The sequence below is a fragment of the Vulpes lagopus genome, chromosome 6, assembly GCF_018345385.1.
Source record: "Vulpes lagopus strain Blue_001 chromosome 6, ASM1834538v1, whole genome shotgun sequence".
Lineage (NCBI taxonomy): Eukaryota > Metazoa > Chordata > Mammalia > Carnivora > Canidae > Vulpes > Vulpes lagopus.
Genome location: NC_054829.1, coordinates 14,600,119 through 14,613,342, shown reverse-complemented (window position 1 = coordinate 14,613,342; position 13,224 = coordinate 14,600,119). Strand labels below are relative to the sequence as shown.

Genomic DNA, 13,224 nt, shown 5'->3' with positions numbered 1-13,224 from the left:
GAACAAAAAGTTATAGGTCCATGAAAGTCTACCTTTTTAAAAGCAATATATTATTTCTATATTATAATGCTTATTTTTTTATGTAGGCTAGCAAAGGGGTTAAATGTGATTATAGACAGATGAGCAGATTTTTTTTTAACCTTAAAATGAAGAATAGTCGGTTGTTGGAATATAAAAGAAGTAACATGTGCAGCATATTGCAAATGAAATGATACACTACCGTTAAAATGATACACTACCGTTAAAAAAAAAAAAAAAAAAGACCATAGACTTAAAATGGAGTCACTAATGTTATGGCCCCACATTAGCAAACCAAGACTTAATATCTAACCTAACTTCAGTTTCAACCTCCTTCACCACCACCACCACCACCACCACCACCAAGGAATTTAACCAGTCAACATGGCATTTCCTGGTCAGCACTAGAAAATTTGCTGATAGACCTCTTCCATTCCCCTTGGAAAGGTGGCCTTTCCTAAAACAATGCATTCTGTGCTAATAATTTTCTTTTTTTTTTTCACTCCCTCTTTGCCTATAAAAAACCCTTTCCTTTTCCACAGCTCTATGCAGCTCCTTTCTATTTGCTAGATGGGATACTGTCAGATTCATGAATCATTTAATAAAGCCAATCAGATCTTAAACTTATTTAGTTGATTTTTTGTGTGACTTAACCCTACCTAGCACCATTAGCTTAGTGTCTAAACAACAACAAAACTCCTAAGTATGAACACTTTCAAAACCCACCATTTCTTCAAGAGCCGATGAGCTCAGTTTTGGAGATTCCATAAATTACCTGGAGCAGACAATACTTGAAACATGGTGTAGGGGAACCCCGGGTGGCTTGGTGGTTTAGCGCTGCCTTCAGCCCAGGGCCTGACCCTGGAGACCCAGGATCGAGTCCCACGTTGGGCTCCCTGCATAGAGCCTGCTTCTCCTTCTGCCTGTATCTCTGCCTCTCTCTCTTTCTCTGTGTCTCTCATGAATAAATAAATAGAATCTTAAAAATAAAAAGAAAGAAAGAAAAGAAAAGAAACATAGTGTAAACTGCTCCAAGTAGAAACAGAGCTATTTTATGTATTTTCATGCTATACATGTTAAAGAAGAGTTTTTGAGATAAGATAGGCTTTGCCATTCATTCCATATCTGCCATTTTTTAAATAGGGTTGAGGGAATGTTTGAAGCTTAGGGATTTGTCCATCTTAGTTTAACCTAGGTTTGACACCAAGGATGCAGCTGCAGATGGCATAGTGGGTAAAAGATGCAATTCCTAATTAACTGTCCTTTACCCTTCTTGCCCAGATCAGCTAATTTCTAACAATATTGGCAGTCAAGGGCATGGGCTCTGGAGAAAGAACTGAAGATACAATCAACCTTTGCTACTTACTAGTGATATGATCCAAGCAAAAGAGTTAACTGCTTAGTTTGCTTGCCATTTACATGAGATATTGGAGTCATACGAAACAGTTAGTGGGGGGAGGGGGTAAGTAAGGAAATGCACAAAATGGGTAGCAAAAACAATCGATGATGACTGTTGTTAACGTTACCCCTTTCGTGTGGTCCCTTCTCATTGGTAAAATAGGCTAATGTAATTTTTGGATATCTGCTTTTGGAGTTTGTTCTACCCAGGTAGTACCAGCAAAAGCCCTGCTCATGTTTAGTATGTGTCGTTTTAGGACTTGTCTCGCATGTGACTGTAGAATCTTTTCAAGACTTCTATCTCCTTCTCTGTTCCTTTCTTCCACATTGACAGAAAAGACTACAAGGTGCCCCTCTGAGACAGGCAGAAGTCATAAAATAAGCAAGAAAACAAAGAAACAAGTAAATAAACTGTGTTTCAGATGTTCAAGATAATGGTAACTGCAAACAGCCTTTGCCAAAACGTTCTAAGAGGAAACAAACTGTCAGGCTAAGATCCATGGGGGCAATCTGATGCCATTCTATTGTGTAGTTTATTATTAATCTAATAAGATTAGAATTTTAAGAGATTTTGAAAATTAGTTTTTATCATTTTTAAAGATTTAGGGGAAATGATAGTTATTGGCTTTAGCTTAAAGTTAGTTATACTTTCCTGAGAAAATTCCCCTCTCTTCTTTTTTTTTTTTTTTGGAGTTAAATCACTGAGATTTGGGGGTCATTTATCATAGAAACTAGAATTACCTACCCTAACTAGCACAGCTTCAGAGTAAAGAATTAGGAAATGTCAAATTCAAATACTAGTCCAAATGACTCCAACAAAACATTTTGTCTACTAGTCAACCCAAGGCTGGCTATGTGAACAATCATGTCGCTGGTTTAAAGGACTCTTTGAGATTGAGTATTTTATGCTGGTGACATAAGTGGTAGAGTGGGCTGTATTAAAGTAAAGGGAACAGTTGCTAGAACAGACAATCCCCCTCCCAATCCCATTTAGCCAGCATGATGGCTAATTTCTGCTGTCACAGGCAAACATGAATATTCATAATTGATAAGCGTAGTGTTGGCTTTGTATACTCCATGCAGTTGAGGAGTTGTTCAAAGACCCAGGCTGAAGAAGACACTGTCATCTCAAACACATGGCTTCCTAGAACATCCCAGTATCTGCAAATCATCAATTGACTCCTTATTACTCTCTTCAGCCCAGAAGGGATACACATCACTTTCATTCATCCTCTACTGGCATGGACCAGTCATATAACCATACCTTGGCTGAACAGGAGTCTGGAAAATATAGAGTTCTGTCTGGCAACAACTTTACACAGTGCAAAGGAGCATAAATTTTTATTGGATAGCTACCTTCTTCTGACACAGGCTGGGAATGTGTTTGGAATGTAAGGGCAAAAATAAATTTCAAGTGGTCATGCAGTTGGCCTGCTTTCATTCTACTGTCAGCTAAAGAGGGAGCAGGAGGTGGCCAGAACCTGCTGTGTGCACTCACAGAAGTCTACTAGGCAGGAGGAAGCCTTTCCATTTCTGCCCGCGGGTCAGTGGGATCAGCTGTCCTCCAGACCACCGCCAGGAGGTGCTGCATCACAGACCAGTTTACTGCTGGTTCATTCCAGAGTGTCATGGTGGGTTTCATGTAACTCGCAAAAAAGGGCCTAGGAACAAAGATTGGGGAACAAGTCCTCTAACCAGAAGTTTACCAAGTAGGAAACAGGCCATGAACTGAAACTCCAGGATGACTACAAAAACTATTACTTCTAGAAACTATTCTCCAGGAACTACTAGAGCAAGTGGTGACATTTTGTATCTCAGAGGTAACTCAATCATGTGGGGCGCTTAAAATTGCCCCTTTAATTCTTCCTAGAAAAATGCTAGCACAGACCACAGAGGTGCTCTATGCTTTGCTTCCCTTCCTAGAGAGTGCCATATTATTTCATCCTATTTTAAATTATTGATTATTCTTTCTGGTCGGGTGGCCTAAAACATAACCTGTTGGTGGGAAAATAGTTGAAGTTAACTAAGTCTATGCATTTCTAAATCCATTTATTCATTCATCACATGTTTATTGAGTACCAAATGCTGGGTACTGACCCAAGACAGATAGAAACATCTGCTGTATCACATGCTTCCAAGTTTGAAGATGAGGAGGAAAAAGATGTCATGTGAATCTCACTGGCTCTGAAAGCTTCTGCATGGAAGTGGCACTTCAATTTCCATTCATTTCATGTGCTATAGCAAGTGATATGGCCCTGCCACGTTCTGCAAGCTGGGCAAGTAGACTTTTCCCAGCAGAAGAGAGAGCCCAATATGGGGCAGATAGTGACACACGTTGCTTTTCACAATTGGTTATCTTCTAGCAATTACAGCAAGGCGAAAATCACATATCTCCTCTTCCAGACCCTGGCTACCAGGGGGTATATTTCAGTCAAAAGAGGTTTTTGACCAGATTCTGCCAAATGACACTTATTAGAAAACAGGCCCTCAAAACTGTCAAAAAGACTTTTCATTATAAGTTTGAGAAATTCCCGTTCTCCAGCTTCAGACATTCTGAAAAGCAAGCGCCTGGAATGAAAATTGCACTCCAAGACAGATGCTATGATGTGTCCACTAGAAAAGTAACCAACAGACCCTCTGTTGTTGGGTCCAGCTGAACAGAAGGCCATTCGAACCATGGGGGTCTGGATCCTAGTGCTGTTCTGAGAATACATTGCAGCTGAGCCACTTGCATACCTGTACTTCATTTTCATGCAGGGACTGTGAACTGCAACGATGTCCTAGTCAAAGCCCCATCTTTCACATCACTTATACTCCATGAATAAAATTATTTTTAAGTACCCCCTTAGTTAAATATAAGCCTTCTTCTGTAGAATTCTATAAGAATATTTGTGGCTCCCACATAAATGAAGATTCATAATTAGGATGCTTTAAATGCTAACAGATCACCTCCAAGAAGGAGAATCAAATAAACGGAAATGCAACCACATGCATTCCACCTGTTATACTGATGTATAAAGTCCTATACAGAAATATTTCACCTTTAAATACTTATATGTATTTCTAATAATATCTTCTTATAGAGCCAAAATAATAGTATCCTAACATGATTAATGATTCCTTAATATACTTCAATACCCAATCAATAGTCAGATTTTTCTGAGAGTCCCAGGAATGTCTTTTGCCTCTACTGTGTGCAAAACAAGACACAAATAGAAATTACAATTCATGTTTCTTCCAATATTCAACAGTCCCTGTGATGACAACACTCTGCTTTGATGAAGAATACCCACCTTCCTAATCGGCCTAAATGCGTCCTCATGGTGCTATTTGCTTTATGTGATAGTTATCTGTTGCTGTGTAACAAATTATCCTAAAACTTAGCACCTGAAACAAACAAAAAATATTTATTACCTTGCAGTTGTTTTGCTTGCGATTCAGCATTATCAGAGTAATCAATAAAATTATCAGCAGGGACTTCAGTTAAGTCAAGGCTGGTCTGAGGAAAGATCTTCTTCCAAGTTCACTCCCATGTTGGGCTCAGATCCTGGGTGACTACTGGCAGGGGATTGCCCTCAATTCCTTGTGTAGGTTTCTTTCCAGGGCAAGCTATTTCACCACATAGCAGCTATTTCCATCAGAGAGAGTGAAAGAGGAACAATCAAGGGCAAGAAATAACGAAGCTAGGCTGTTTCTGCAGCCTAGCCTCAGAAGTGACAGCCCATCACCACTGTTGATTTCTATTCATTAGAAGTGAGTCACTAAGCCCAGGCCACATTCAAAGGGATATGAAACAAGATATGAATACCAGGGAAGTGGGGATATTGAGAGCTTGTTCCTGTATCCTCTGTTATTCCTAGAAATGATAGAAAAATATAGAAACTTACTTAGATAGATGATAAATAATTTTAATATGAACATGTGAAGGGTGACGTTCTATATCTTATGTTGCACAATACCTGGAATAAATATATAATCATCCCACTAGTACCGGAGGTAAGATTGATTGCTGGATAAAAGTAACGGCAGCCTGATTTTTTTATGGTAACATGATGTTTCCCCCCTTCAACCAGAATGTGAGCTTCCCTTCTTGACAAGGGCTACTCAGTTACCGAAAAATGTAGCACCCATAAGAAAGGCAGGAAAATTTTCCAGTTCATATTTTTTTTAAATTAACTCAAAACTTAGATTTCAATATTCAGTTTCCTAAAGTCTGACTGCACATCTCTAATCAACTCTGTCTCATTTAAAATCCTTACTGTGTCTGTTTTGTGATAACTCTCTGAGAAAACAATTATGTTTGATCACTTCTCTTATTTGTCTCATGTTGTTATTGAAATCCTCCTAATATCTATATTCTCCAGTCACTTTTCTTACCAAATCCCATATGGCCCAGTGTAACAATGTACTCAGCTCATTTAATGCCACCTTTCTGCAATTGTATCCCCAAGCTGTGTCTTCAAACTTTCAATTATATCATTTATTGGATATTGGATCAATTCCCACATATTTTTTTAATTCCCACATATTTATAACAGTCTAATCCTAATATGCAGCTCCAATTTGTTCTATCACTCATAGTGTCTTCCCTGAACATCTGAACCAACCAATTCATCCTCTTCTGTATGGCCTCAAAAATAATTAAGACACCAATATTCCTTAAAGTATGAGCACCAGTGATACAGCATACCTGCCAAGAAACAATCCCCATAAAACTGTAGGATGATCTGTTATAAAATTGCCCTAAAATTGATAATTTCTCTCTTTTTGGGGGGCTCTTGTCATTTTGCTGTTGTTGTTGAAAACCTAAATAATATGATCCCCCCTCTTAAACTAACATAACGCTTGAGACAGACTGTGATGTGATAGGCCGGAAGTGAGTGTAAGAAAATTATTACAAATTCTCTATAAGTCAACAAATCTCTATTGCTGGTACCCTGGATACCAAGTATGGAACTTCCCAGGGCACTGGGAGTTCTAGGAAGTCTCGAGAACATCATAGTCCACCCCACTATGCACGTGTCATGATGCCATTAAACACCACCTATAAAATGTGGATTAGATGTATGATTGTGTCTTTGATTGCTAGGAGACTCAGAGACCTGTAAATGAAATGAAAGAGCCATTACTTTGTTCCTGAACTAAAATTATATAACTGCAAATCTTAGCTGAAGCAATCCCATCCACGTATGTGTTTTAATGCAGAATGAGGCCTTTATGCTGAGTCAGTCCCCAAGATCATATATCCTTAATGTAGTCCAGTAAAATTTTTGTCTGGTGAACAAACAGGTATGCCTAGGGATTAACATTCCCTTCTACTTTCCAGAATGACTTTCACATCCATGTTGAGTGACATCAAAATGGTAGTGTTTTACTTTTGTCTTTTGAATTTATTCTCATTACAAGTGGCAGTATCAGAGTAGGGACTGGGGTTAAAAGGGACTATTGTCTTTCAGGATTCTACTAGGAGTACCTAGAGGACATGTTTCTGAATCTGATTCTGCTATATATATATAAAAAAAAACTATTTTCTTCCTATCTTTGTTCAATTTTTTCCTCAAGGAGGCCTTCTGGGGCCAGTATATCTCAAATTTCCATCCCCAATTCATCATCTCTAGCACTTAACACTTAAGGATCATGCATTTCACATGACTATATATATGTGTATTGTCTGTCTTTCCTACTTACTAGAAAGTAACTTCCTTGAGGTCAAGGACTCTTGTCTTTTTCTGCCTTACATCATTCCTAGTGACTAGAAGGGTGCTAGTCTAGTTCAGAAGGGATTATTTGTTAGATAAATAAAAATGAATAAATAAACTGAGTATGTAATATCACATTTTTACTAAAATGAGGTGGGGTTTTAACATATCTGCTTCTGAAATCCCCTTAATACAAACACAAGGTAGTTTCCATTTTATTGTCTATTTACATAATAAAGACAGTTTTAAAAACAGTGATGGAGCTGTGAGTTTTCTTTAGCATTTCTCTTAAATCATGAGGTAATTTTCACTTCTGAATTGTTAAAGGTCCTGGTCATTCCAATTACAATAAAAAAGTGACCTCTTGATTGTTTGATTGTTTTGAAACAGGGCTAACATCTCAAACAGAGCAAACCTTAGGATTGCAAAATGTATGAAATTGGCTGACCAATTAATGTCAGAAGCAAATGATATTTTGCTTCCTGAAAAAAGCATCAAATGATTACACTGTGTTATGAGATGAGACTTGTTTTTCATAAGGAACTAATTAGTAGAGTGTCTTTGACACCCTTCAGAACACAACCTCTTCTGTACTTCTCTAACATACTGGATTTTGTCCGGGATAAAAAGACAACTAGCTCTTGTACGTATACAAATACCTGGGTTATTGATGCTGTGTGTGGTTTATTTGTTGATGAAGATGGGAAGAAATAGGGTTCCGATGTCATTAAAGTGGATCTGGGTCACCATAGCACACAGGAGATATTTCTGTGCACAACTTCAACACCTGTTACATTAAAAAAAAAAAAAAAAGACCACCTGTTACATAAGCAGCCACAGGAAAAGCAACCATCCTGAAGTACCCACAAACACAGGAATAGAGCCCACACAGTCATTCTTTCCTTAGACTCATTCATCACAAATAAAGGAGAATCTCCCAATGGGTCATGAAGGTTGTCAGCAATTAATATCACTATATTAATATACAACATATATTAATGTAACTATTAATATCACAACCATGCTCCAAGGTAGCACCCAAATTATTCCAAAAGGCAATGTCAATTTCATCCATTCAATCTTAACATCCATTTATCCTTGGCTTGTTAATCTTCATCATGTGAAAATTGTCTAGTCTAGTTGTACATATTAGTCCTGTTTCCACCTCCAACTTCAATTTCCTTGGAAAAAAGATTGAGTTTGCACGCCATGTGCCAACAGAGTTAGAGAGTTCCTCTGGTTGTTCTTGCTCTAATGGACAGTATTGAAGATATCTCAAAAAGTCTTACTTTCCCGGGCCAGTTAATTTTATTGTTGGAAGATTAATTCTTCAAAATACTTTATCTGTAGCTTGGAGAAATTCTATTGGGATATATTGGCTGGAGACAAAATCATTTTTCTTTGCAACTTTATAGGTCTTTTGGCCTTTAGTGAAATTTTTATTCTATACATGTGTGGTTAATGTTCTTTGACCACTGCTATGGGCATCATTATTTGTGGCAGCAGATGGTACCCTTTTGATGGCTTTTTTATTTGAATCTCTAACATGGAATTGAAGAATGTTGCCCACTTCCTGTTAAATTCTGGATCTAGGTATTTTTTTAACTCCTTTTTAATAGGTTATTCTACTTTTCTGACATCCAGGCTACTTCTTATGGGATGTGAAAAACCCACAGACTACCCATGTCACTTGCCCATTCCAGCATAATTTTTGCCCTACAGTAATTTTGCATACCTGAATTCCAATGTCAGATGTTTTGTATCTTGTACACAATTTTTTCCAGCTCTGCTGATTGTATTTTGATCAGCCACAGTTGAGGAACAAGTGCAGCTCCCTTCTCTCGCTGACAGTGACAGTGAGAAAACAGATTTTCCTGCTTTTGATAAAGATCCTAAATAAGCCACCCATCACTGTTTCCCAAGAATCAACCATCTAGGAACTTAATCTTCAGATTTATTCAATTATCAATCTGGACTCTTTACAACTGTATTTTTAAATTTTCACATTCACAAGTGACATCCTCTTTCTTGACCTTCACTCACTTTGAAACAATTCCTGAAAAACCAGACATATCCTGTTTTCTTCCTCACACATCTGAAAAAGGGCCTTATTGGACACTATCTCAAATTATCCCAGGCAATTTTAAGTAGGTTTTATGCCTCCAGCAAATGCACCTGCTCCATTTGTTCTTTTGGAAGTTTTTCCACAATTTTGATAGATCACATATTTAAATTGATATTGATGAATTACTTAGCACCTTAATGCTTTCTCCAAGACTGTTTTTTCTATTAATTAGAAACGTTTTCCAAATACTTGACCATATAGACAATCTATTAGCCATCATGCAAAATCTGGAAAACTATAAACTTATGAGAAATTAAATATCTCTGCTTGCTACTACCATCCAGAGTGCCTGGAATTCAAGGATATTGTACTAACTGACCTAGTTCTGTCTTTACGTAGGATTTTCCAGGATTAGGCTAAAAGCAGGGGCTTCCTAATTCACCTCCTTACTGTTGTAAGAATGCTGCATTCTGTAAGCCAGAGTTTTTGTGTTCTTTTTGTAAATTATCTCAGGGATGTCTGAATTAACCAGAGGATCTCCTTAAAGCTTTACTTTATGCTGTAAACTATGCTGCTTAAACAGGAGAGGAACCGTGGTTTGTCCGTTAGAGTAATGTTGACCCATCCTGAGTTTGTGTCCTTTCTGGAGGTACAATTTTATTTCATTTGATTGAGGCAAAGTCTGAGCAACCTCTTTAAATAGTTCAGAATTTTAACTCTGCTATTCCCATTTTGCTATTGGAAGTTCTATTCATGTGACCATAGGTACATGTTGTATTAGGCCTTCGTTTCAATGATGCCCAATTATTTTGGAAACAGTTGTTTGGTTAGGAGTGTTTAATTGGTTTGTTTCACCTGGAATTTGTATCTAAATCCCATTGATTGCCATACTTGATCATGTAGAGGCCACCTATAAAACCAATGCAAAGTCTCTAATGACTAATACTTCTAAAGTGAATTAAAGTTCTGCTGAAACTGATACCAAAAGTATGGTCTGTTATATTGTTATTCTTATTTAGTTGGACTCATTTGGCCACCTTAAAAAAAAATACTTGCCTTTTTTTTATATTACCTTGTAAATTGGTACAAGTGATATCCCCAAATGGGGAATGTGTTTTTTTCCCATAACTGAAAATTCCTGCAAACCAGGCACTTATTTTGGCTTTCTTTCCCCCCTTCTTCTTCCCTTACCTCCACTTCCTCCTTCTTACTGCAAAACTTAATGACTAAAAGGAATTATAGTCACTTATTATTTCCTACCATCTCTGTACATCAGGAACTCAGGAATGGCTTGGTTGGGCAGCTCTGGTTTGCAGCCACTAAGACTTACTGGGACTAGAGGACTTCCAAAGTGTCACTCACATAGGGGGAATATGAATGTCGGCAAGTTTGTTCCATATCATATACACCTCTCAGTGTTCCTTGAGTATCTTCATAACACAGCAGCTGCTTCCCTCAAAGCAAACAAACCCAGAGATCAACACCTTTATGACTTGTTCTTGGAAGTCACACCACTGTTCTTCTACTGCATTGTATTGGTCACATAGGTGAGAACTGATTCAGTATGGAAGGGGACCAGACAGGAGCCTCAACATAAGGAGTTCGTTAAGGGTCATTTTGGAGGCTGGCTACCACGCCTTCTCATACTTCTTCCCTTTAGCCAGAATGTCATCAATATAAAATGTCATGAATGTCCTGGAAGATCATAGTGAGTCTTTCATCTTATCAACATAATCAGACTGTGGATGTAACACAGAGTATTCAGGCAAAAGTATATTGTATTTCTTGCTGAGTGAAAGAAGATTATCTCTAAGTTCCTTATCAGTGTTCCAGTGAAAAACATTACAAAGGTGGAATTTGTCTTCTGGAAATAGATTATGTAAACTTGACCAACCCATCCACAGAGAACAAATAGAAAACCTGTAAATAAAATAAAATATAAAACCTATAAATATGTAAATATATATGATATATAAGTACACACACACATATATATGCACACATACATATGAAGCTTAGCTTACATCTATAAGATTTTATATTATATTAAATGCTTTACAGTCAATCAAAAATAGCTGGACATACAAGGAGATCAAATAATGTAACCAAAGCAACAACAACAAAAGAAACAGCAGAAAATACAAACAGAAACAGATGAAAAAGACAATGAGGTTCCAATTATGAATCTTATGTTCACATCTATTTCCTTTTATACAAAATATTTAAGTTGATAATTTTCATCATTCTACATAAATAATATTTTCAAAGCAACACCACAATCATTATTATTAACACAATCATTCCCAAGGATATTTTAAGCTTTGTTTTCAGCTCTGTTTTCCTTAAACTATATCCCACTAGATACATAAAACTCTCTATAAAGTCACTTATAATGGTTCTTCTCTCTCTGCCATACCTACTGTGAGAACAAAAACAATTCTTAAACAAGTCTAAATGGGCATACAGTTATTGTGATGGTCCCTAGAAAACCTGTGGAGAGAATTCAATCACTCAATGGAGAGCTAAGTCTCTTTGGAAATAAAAAGATGAAGCTCTGGGTTGGCAAATGTTAAGGGGAATAAAAAAGAACTATCTACAGTTTGCATGATCTGTAGTTATGTACAGAACATGATCAAGGATATTATATAGGGCTTCTATTGCAAGATGAGATAGGTGTGCTCTCAGTTTCCCATTAATATCACTATTCTGGAGAGAAAGAAACACTGTAAAAGCCAAAGTATCTTATGTGGAAAATATATCTACAGAGTTCAAACAAAGCCAGGTGTTGCTTTTTTCATTATCCCTGTCCCAGAAAATTTAGTTAATTCTTGAAGGACAAAAAAAAAAAAAAAAAAAAAAATCAAATTCACCTTCCTTGATTCAGCAAGCCATGACAGTTAAAAAAATCAACTCATGACTCTTTTAAAAATCTTCAAAAATGTTACAGCTGCTAAAACAGTGAAATGCTGGATGGTACTCAATGCCAATTTGTGATATTTTAAAAATTAGAATAAACTGCATCTGTTCATGGAAAGAATTCTTTGTTTCTGGTTGAAGAACCAATTGAATACATAATTAGATTCCCCTTTTTCTTTTTTTTTTTCCTCTGCATTCAATTTTTAGAGGAAGATTTTTCTTCAACTTGGGTTTTGTTTATTTTATGATTATATAAAACATTTATATTGTACTGGTTGACTGGTCTTTTTCTTACTTAGGACTTTTTAATGTTATAGCTAAAAGTGTGACCTCCCAATTAACTCCTGACTGGTAGTAAGGACACTGCCTTTTGTAAGCCAGAATTTGTGTGTCCCCTTTGCAAATATATTCACATACACTCACACACACTCATAAGTAGGCACACACAGATATAATCTTCCTATACCCCTACACCTTTAGTTAATGTCTATCTTAGAAATATTTTCATCTCATAAATTGAGATCATCTTTTTTTTTCTTTTCAAATCAATTTTACTGGGTTTTTATAGTTGTTTTTGTAAAAAATATAAAATACTTAGGAATACATTTAATAATAGAAGTCCAAGACTTGTACATCTAAAACTGTAAAAGTTTGTTGAAAAAAATTAAAGGTCTAAATAAATGGAAAGATATCTCAGGCTCATAACTGAAATATTTTTTTAATATTTCATTTGTTTATTTTTTTTTTTAACTTTTATTGGTGTTTAATTTACCAACATACAGAAAAACACCCAGTGCTCATCCCGTCAAGTGTCCACCTCAGTGCCCGTCACCCATTCCCCTCCAACACCCGCCCTCCTCCCCTTCCACCACCCCTAGTTCGTTTCCCCGAGTTAGGAGTCTTTATGTTCTGTCTCCCTTCCTGATATTTCCCAACATTTCTTTTCCCTTCCTTTATATTCCCTTTCACTATTATTCATATTCCCCAGATGAATGAGAACATACACTGTTTGTCCTTCTCTGATTGACTTATTTCACTCAGCATAATACCCTCCAGTTCCATCCACGTTGAAGCAAATGGTGGGTATTTGTCGTTTCTAATTGCTGAGTAATATTCCATTGTATACAT

The 13,224-nt window shown here is 36.8% G+C and overlaps 1 long non-coding RNA gene across 1 annotated transcript in view; it reads right to left on the bottom strand.

Annotated features, from left to right (window-relative positions):
* The window catches only part of LOC121493689, a 55,853-nt gene extending 54,918 nt beyond the window's left edge, over nt 1-935 (bottom strand). Inside the window, exon 1 of the long non-coding RNA XR_005988529.1 lies at nt 794-935. This is a non-coding gene — a long non-coding RNA (uncharacterized LOC121493689). The remainder of the gene's footprint in view (nt 1-793) is intronic.
* Between the last annotated feature and the right edge of the window lie 12,289 nt (nt 936-13,224).